The sequence below is a fragment of the Urtica dioica genome, chromosome 11 (assembly GCF_054948205.1).
Source record: "Urtica dioica subsp. dioica isolate 48M chromosome 11, U.dioica_male_clone48M_v1_H2, whole genome shotgun sequence".
Classification (NCBI taxonomy): domain Eukaryota; kingdom Viridiplantae; phylum Streptophyta; class Magnoliopsida; order Rosales; family Urticaceae; genus Urtica; species Urtica dioica.
In genome coordinates this window covers 13,651,218-13,659,924 of record NC_142766.1, presented here as the reverse complement: position 1 = coordinate 13,659,924, position 8,707 = coordinate 13,651,218, and the positions used below count along the sequence as shown (strand labels likewise).

General features: G+C 39.6%; 1 pseudogene; it reads left to right on the top strand.

Annotated features, from left to right (window-relative positions):
* The first annotated feature begins 4,713 nt into the window (after nt 1–4,713).
* On the top strand, nt 4,714–8,707 carry LOC149381416 (uncharacterized; annotated as a pseudogene).

Below are 8,707 nucleotides of genomic sequence, written 5' to 3'. Positions count from 1 at the left end.
TTGTAAGTCACAATTTGAATTATGTAAAATTGGTACTTTTTTCCAAATTTTTTGTAATTATAAAATAAATAACTGTAAATAACCATATACTATAGTCAACAATATATAAATTTGCAGTAAAAACTATGTAAATACAAAGTCACATTAAATACTGCATCACGAGTATACAGAACTATAAATCGTATGGGCACAAAATTTATTAATTAATATGTCTCTACATCTACTTAGGTGCCCCGTAATTTTGATCGGCGTTTTCTCTGACGACTTTCCTCACCATATTATCATTCTGTGTACACAAAGAAAATGAAGATTGTGTAAATATTTGTAAACAACTCATTTTCAGACTCTTTGCTAGAATCAAGTAAATAGCTGTAAATAACATTGTAAATCTCATGTAAATATAATGTAGTCAACGTACAAAAATGGTTGCTTCGCAAAATGATAAAACTTGAAAAATGAGTCCAATTTACACAACCACCGTAAAAAATTAAAATAACCCTAATATCTAAAACTTCAAAGATTATTTGTGGGTATTCAATAATCGAATCAACAAACCCATATTTTTGTTTTTTTTAGTAAATCTCTTTCAAAATAAAGTAAATACTAATCAATATATGAGTACCTGTATGTATATTCGGTATAACCATACACAACAAGATTTACACATCTAGCCATTTAAAATCGAACCCCCAAATCTCGTATGCAAATGTTTAGGGTTTAAGGCAAAAAACTAGGATTACGAATAAGCAATACACGAACATTAACTACTGGTCCTTTATCCCAGAGGAAGAAGAACAAGAAAAAATTCATGTTATTCAATTACCGATCCAAAAAACCATGTGCAAATGTTTAGGGTTTAAGGCAAAAAACTAGGATTACGAATAAGCAATACACGAACATTAACTACTGGCCCTTTATCCCAGAGGAAGAAGAACAAGAAAAAATTCATGTTATTCAATAACCGATCCAAAAAACCATGTTTTCTCTTTTATTTTTGTGTAAATCTTTGACGAAAAATAGTAAATACGAGTTAAAATAGCAAGAACCTCTACACATGCATACCAGATTTAGATTCAGCAGCCGAAATTGCTCGTCGGGGAAGATGAAAAGATTTTCGTCGGGGAAGAGAGTAGCGGTTTTGGAAAAATTTTGGGAGAGCTTTTTTTTTCTTTTTTTTTTTTTATGACCAAGAGATATGCAATGAAGGTGAGCGGTTTTCAAATAAATGTGTTTAATGACCCCGATTCTCGGAAATCCCGATTTCTTTTTTTTTTTTTTTTTTTTTATATTAAGCAGGAATGAAGATTGGGCGAGAAACAATTTGGGCATTTTCGTAAACTTGGGCGTGCAATTAAATACAACTGGCTATTTACTTAATATTTACAAAACCTTGGCTATTTAGCAATTTTTAAGGTTTGAGTTGGCTATTTTGCTAATTAATTGTTATATTAAGTATTGGTATTTGGCTTTTTACTTGGTAATGTAAAAGCTTAATTAAGTCCCTTATTATATTGCGTTCAAGATATTTTGGATCTCCAAAACAGGTACTAGCGCCGCCGCTGAAGTTATAATGTGGAAATTTTTCAGGCAAAGTTTTCTTTTCAGATTTAATATTCAATTACTGTATTTTGTTTACAATATTTTCCTTGTTATTTACAGTTTTTTTTTTTTTTTTTTCATTTCGTTTTTTCCCCCTTACCATTGCATTTAGAACGAGGGAAAACTCTTTTCAAAATTATAGAAATGATGTTTTTATAATGTGAAGTATTCTTCAAATTACCATTTTCAAATTTCTCAAACTTAATCAACATAGTGTAAAGGGCATTATTGGTATTATTAATTGGCTGTGACTCGTTTTTGTAAATCGGGTATTATTAATTTGGAGCGATCAAAATACAAATCAACCAACCGTGAGCAAAACGCCGCAATCACCTCGTCATTACCTCTACCAGAGTTTAATATTGCACTACCAGAGTTTAATAGCACAACAAAAAAATAGTTTCTCTCTCATCTCGCTTCCTCTAGAGTTTCAAAGGAAAACACAGTAGTCGCCACTCTTCCCCTGGGGCTAGATACGGGCAGTGGCCTCTGCCGCTCGCCGTCGTGCCTTCGGCTCTAGGGGTGGAGATATAAATAATGAAACGCCACCGGTGTGAGAGAGACCTATCGAAGCTTGACAGACAGAGGAGAGGCGGCGGGAGCTTGGCGAGGCGGCGTCGATCGCGGATCCTCGGTGGCGATGCCATGGCCGGCGGCGCCCATGCGTGGTGGGTTGTTGGTGTTCATGGTGTGGGGCTACTCTTCGGTGACGGAGCGGCGACAATCTTCGGTGACGGAGCTGCGGCGTGTCTCCCCGGAGGCGGTGCGGCGACGATCCTCGGTGACGGAGCTGCGGCGTGTCTCCCCGGAGGCGGTGCGGCGACGACCCTCGGTGACGGAGCTGCGGCGTGTCTCTCCGGAGGCGGTGCGGCGACGGTCCTCGGTGGCGGAGCTGCGGTGCGGCGACGATCCTCGGTGACGGAGCTGCGGCGTGTCTCCCCGGAGTCGGTGCGGCGACGATCCTCGGTGACGGAGTTGTGGCGTGCCTCCCCGGAGCCGGTGACGGTGCGGCGCGGTTCCTCGACGACGGTTTATGCGAGGCAAAGGTTCATGTCGAAGTGGACAGAGCGGTATGGTGCAGCGGCTACTACGCTGTGGAGTGGCTCCTCGGCTACGGAGTTTCTGCGGCGTGATCCTGATGATGCAGTGGCGTGGTTCCTCGGCAACGGGGACGATGAAGCGAGGCTCTTCGGTGTAGGCTATCGATCTCTGGTGGCGGTTTTAAATTTTATTTTGTTTTTTTCGCTTTAAAAATATTTGAGACTCGTTTATTTTGTTACAGCGTTTTGTCTAGTTTGGTTTGTTTTGGGGGCGGATTAGCCGTCGCCCACTATCCCGATGTGGATTTCCTGTTAGGTTTTAATCTATGCAGGTTGAAGAGCCACCATTTTCGTGGTTATCGGACAAGGTTTGGTTGGATTTTTCCATCGCCAATCTTTGGGTTTTTTAACGAGCCTCTTGTGTGCTCTATTGGTGCTTGTAATTCTTCCCGTTGTCGGAAGTTTGCACATATCGTTCTCTTACCGGATTTTAGTGTTAGATTCACCTCGACTTAGGTCTTGGTAATCCATGTATTATGGTGTTTTCTCTTGTATTGATGGGTTTTTTACCCAATTTTAATGGAAAATCCTTACTATTAAAAAAAAAAAAAATTAAGAAACAAATATCTTGCAAATCAATCTAAATATTTACTCTATAAATTTAAATCAATATACAAAAATTATCTAACTAAAATATGTTCGTTGACTTTTTCTTTAGTAATAGATAATGATCCATTTTTAGAAAATAACCAAGTACACAACCAAAATATTATATGCAAGGAAAAATAATATATATTTTTTAAACATTGTAACGAATATTGTAAGTTAACAGAAAGGATGTTTTTTTTTTGGACCAAAGAATTAGACAGATTAATTTGGCAAATCAGCCATTAAATCGGGGTACAACCAGGGTGGAGTTTCATTGCACCACATTACATCTGAATCGAAATTAAGAGAATATGTAGCCAGTTTATGAGCTGGGACATTAATTGTTGTCTCGAGACAAGAAAGAGAAGTGAGACTCGTCGAAGAAATCTTTTAGGTATTTAATCTCGTCCACCAGAAGGATCAAGGAGATTACCCGTTGGCAGTCAGATTGAACTTCGACCTTGCGCACCGTGAATGATGGCTCTTGCTTCGGCCTCTGGGAGGTTGAGTCTTTAGTTCACTGTTGAGATTCCAGCAGCGATGAGGCGACCATTGTAGTCTCTGAGGACACAACCCGAGCCAGATTTCCTCTCCTCTTGGTGATCGCGGCATCCACCGTCACCGCGACAACTCCTTGGATTGGTGGTTGTCAGGTTCCCGGGCTCTGAGCATTTTCTCTGTTGTTTTGCTTTGATTGATTCGGGGAAGAGACAAATTCGTTGAAGTAGTGATCTGTCCAGTCCACCATCATGCATACGGGTCTTTGTCGCCCTTGCATAACCCACTCGTTACGGGCATTCCAGGCCTACCATGCTAACGCAAGCAGCCATTCCATTTATTCCTTTTTCATTATATTGGTGAGTCTAGCGAGGCCACCCACGATCATAATGAGGATTAAATAAGTTAAGGACGAAATATTTAAAATAAAAGTTCAAGGACGTAATAGTTAAACTTCTATAGTTAAGGGACTATTAATGCCAATTGCTCAGTATTATATTATTCGATTTTGATTGATAATGGAATCTGATGGTTTTTATTTGTGTTCTTAGTCAGTTTAATGTTTCTTAGGTCCCAAGTCATCATTCACTGCGTGTTTGAATGACTTGTCAGTTTACGTTTTTGCCCTCATTATTTCATTAATAAGTGAGGACAGATCAGTCTTTTTCTTTTCCCTAATCTTGTTAGTTATGTTGGTTAAATACTGTTTGTTGTTTGTAATTTCGGATTCAGGAAATACAATTTCAGATGAAAGTTTTCTTTTCTTCTTTTCTCTCATCTTCTTCAAACCCTAGAATCTGAAGTTGAATCCGTGAAATGGTATTAGAGCGACTTTCGCGACTCAGGATTCGATCAAATCTTCATCAGAGCTAAGCTCTTTTCTCCTTCTCTGTGACATTTTCCTTCTCTGCTTCGATCTGCATCGACGATGGAAGAAGCCATGTCTGGAGAATTGTCGGCGACTGGAATCACTGCACGAAAGGCTCCAATTGACGCGTCTCTTGATCCTTTCTTTCTACATCATACCGATTCTCCTGGTATGATCTTGGTCACTACTCAAATGAATGGTGAAAACTATCCTTCTTGGAGCAGGTCGATGAACATGGCGCTCTCGATCAAGAATAAACTTGGCTTCATTGACGGAACCATCAAGAAACCTGAAGAATCCGATATGAATTTGTTTCATTCTTGGAGAAGGAACAATAACATCGTGATCACCTGGATTCTCAACTCCTGTACCAAAGAAATCGCGTTTAGTGTGGTTTATGGAGAATATGCCAAAGACATATGGGAGGATCTTCGGGAAAGGTTCGAGCAGAGCAATGGACCAAGAATCTTCGAGTTAAGACGTGAGATCATGAATCTGGTCCAAGATCATAAATCTGTGGGCGTCTACTTCACCAAACTGAAGATTCTTTGGGAAGAATTGAGCAATTTCAGACCAGCCTGTGTGTGCACCTGTGGAGGATCGAAGGAGTTACTCAATTTCATGCAAAATGAGTATGTAATGAAGTTCCTCATGGGACTGAATGATTCCTTCACGGGGACAAATCCTTCTGATGGATCCCTTACCTCCGATCAACAAGGCCTTTGCACTGGTCTGCCAAGATGAAAAACAAAGGTCTGCTAGCGCTGATACTTTTGCATGCCAAGATCAGTCAATCTTTGTGGCCATGGCTGTCAATGACCAGCGAAAGGTCAATACCAACACCAATGCCAACAGTAACAAGAAGGATCGTCCTACCTGTGCTCATTGCAAGATGACTGGTCATACTATAGACAAGTGTTACAAGCTGCACGGTTATCCCACCGGATATAAGCCAAGGTCAAAGAGTCAAGATAATGCTGCAGAGTCCTCAATGGAAACAAAAAATGACTCCAATGTGTCTACATCCACTTTCTTGAATGATCAGATACACCAGATAATCAACATGCTATCCATCCAGCTTACAGCACCAACCACGCAGGAAGGTCAATACAATGTCACCCTGACACATTTCCATGCAGGTACTTGCAGCTTAAACTGTAATTCAGGTTGTATTACTAATTCTAGACTTAGTTGGATTGTTTATTCTGGTGCATCTAGACATATCTGTACAAATAGGTCTCTCTTTCACAGCTTGAAACATTTGCACAATTCCACAGTCACCTTGCCCAACCATTTGGTGATACCTGTTTTCTTTTATGGTGATGTTATTGCAAACAAGGATCTAATGCTCAAAGATGTGCTATATGTTCCTGAATTCAAATTTAATTTGATATCAGTCAGCTCTTTGACGTTAGATTCTTCTTGTATTGTTACCTTCTCATATGATGATTGTGATATCCAGGACATCAAGACCAGGATGATGATTGGCAAGGGTGAGAGGCATGAAAGACTGTATGTGCTCAAGAACATGGCTCAAACTCACATCCACAACATCACTGCCCAAACTTGGCACAACAGGCTTGGTCACCTCTCCTTTAAGAGATTGGAATCCCTTAAGTCTAAGCTGTCTTACATGCCTTCTGATAAACATAAACCTTGTTATATCTGCCTCTTAACTAAACAACATCGTTTACCTTTTATCTCTAACAATCATGTTTCTGAAAATATCTTTGATCTTATCCATAATGATGTTTGGGATCCTTATTGTAGTAGATTTTGTTGGGTTTACATGATGAGGAATAAATCTGATGTTCACAAGATTATACCTGGTTTTTGCTCTATGATTACTAACCAATTCTCTTGCACTATCAAACAATTCAGGTCTGACAATGTCAAAGAATTGGTATTTAGTGAATTCTTTTCTAAGCTGGGAATTTTGCATCAATACTCCTGTGTGGAGACCCCACAACAAAATTCAGTGGTCGAAAGGAAACATCAACACATTCTTAATGTGGCAAGAGCTTTATTTTTCCAATCTCAAATTCTTATAATCTACTGGTCTGATTGTATCTTAACTGCTGCCTATCTAATCAATCGTACTCCTAGTCCCCTGTTAGGACACAAATGTCCTTACAATGTTTTGTTCACTAAAGATGTTGATTACAATTTTATGCGAGTCTTTGGTTGCTTAGTTTTTGCATCTACACTGCAAGCTCATCGTACTAAGTTCCAACCACAAGCAAGGAAGTGTATTTTCATTGGGTATGCACCAGGTATCAAAGGATACAAATTACTGGATCTAAACACTAGAGAAGTGTTTATCTCTAGGGATATTGTTTTTCATGAACAGGTTTTTCCTTTCCATAACCTCAAAACCAAGTCTCATACCATTGATCCTTTACCAGATTTTGTGTTGCCTTTACCTGTGTGTGATGTTGCAGATGATATTTCATCAGATCATGAAAATACTAGCACTCTTCATCTTGATGGGGATAACAATGCTCCACAGGAACTACCTTCACACAATCCTGATCCACATCAGCACACAAACACTCCACAGGACTTAGCCTCACAAAGTCCTGGTCCTCTTCCTAGTGAAGATACCACCATTATCCCTGTTAGACGATCAGATAGATCAAGAGTTCCACCTATTAAGCTCAAAGACTATCACTGTAGTGTGATCAAGATGAAATCAGGTGTACACTTACCATCTCCACTTCATATCTCTAAATTCTGTTCCTATGATGGTATATCTCCTTCCTTTCAACATTTCATCCTTTCTGTTTCTGAGCATTTTGAGCCTCAATACTATCACCAAGCTTGAAAGTATACACATTGGAGGCAAGCCATGACTGATGAATTACAGGCTATGGAAGATAACAATACTTGGAGTATTGTTGACTTACCACCAGATAAGAAGAGCATTGGTTGTCGGTGGATCTACACCAACAAATTCAATTATGATGGGTCTTTGGCCAGACATATAGCAAGGCTAGTGGCAAAATGATACAATCAAAGAGAGGGATGGAGTTGATTATATTGACACCTTATTTCCAGTAGCTAAGCTTGTTACTGTTAAAGTTTTACTTGCCCTATATGCTTCACATAACTGGTTCTTAGCTCAATTGGATATTAATAATGCCTTTCTAAATGGTGATTTGTTTGAAGAAGTGTATATGGATATACCTTTGGGGTATGCTAAAGAGGGGGAGCAAAAAAGGGCAGACACCAAACGAGTTTGCAAATTGCATAAGTCCATCTATGGACTTAAGCAAGCCTATAGGCAATGGAACATTACCTTCACTAATGCCATCATTTCTTCTGGTTTTGTACAATCTAAGGCTGATTACACTCTTTTCACACGTGGATCTAATGACAATTTTGTGGCTATATTATTATACATGTGGATGATATTATAGTTGCAGGTCCTAACAACGAAGTCATTCATGAAGTCAAGGCTTTCTTACATTCTAAGTTTAAGCTCAAGGACTTAGGCCCTCTGAAATTTTTTCTTGGGATTGAGATAGCCATGTCAAAGGCTTGTATTGTCTCGAGTCAAAGACAGTACACTTTTCAGATCCTAGAAGACTATGGTTTCCTGGATTCAAAGCCAGTGTCAACTCTCATGAATCCCATATCTTCCTTGAATTCTGAGGATGGAGTTCCTTTAGAAGACGTGACACAATATCAGAGCTTGATTGGCCGTCTTCTTTATCTCACTATCTCTAGACCTGACATTACTTTTGCTGTACATGCCTTGAGTCAATTCTTACAGGCTCTTTCTATTGTGCACTTACAGGCAGCTCATCATTTGCTACGCTACATTAAAGGTACACCTGGACAAGGACTGTTTTACTCAGCTTCTTCATCGACTCATATTAAAGGGTTTTCGGATGCAGACTGGGGCACATGTTCAGGGACAAGGCGTTCAGTCACATGCTATTGCGTTTTTCTTGGAGACTCGTTGGTGGCCTGGAAATCAAAGAAACAAACCACAGTGGCCAGATCTTCAGCTGAAGCGGAGTATCGTTCGTTGGCTTCTGCAACAAGTTAG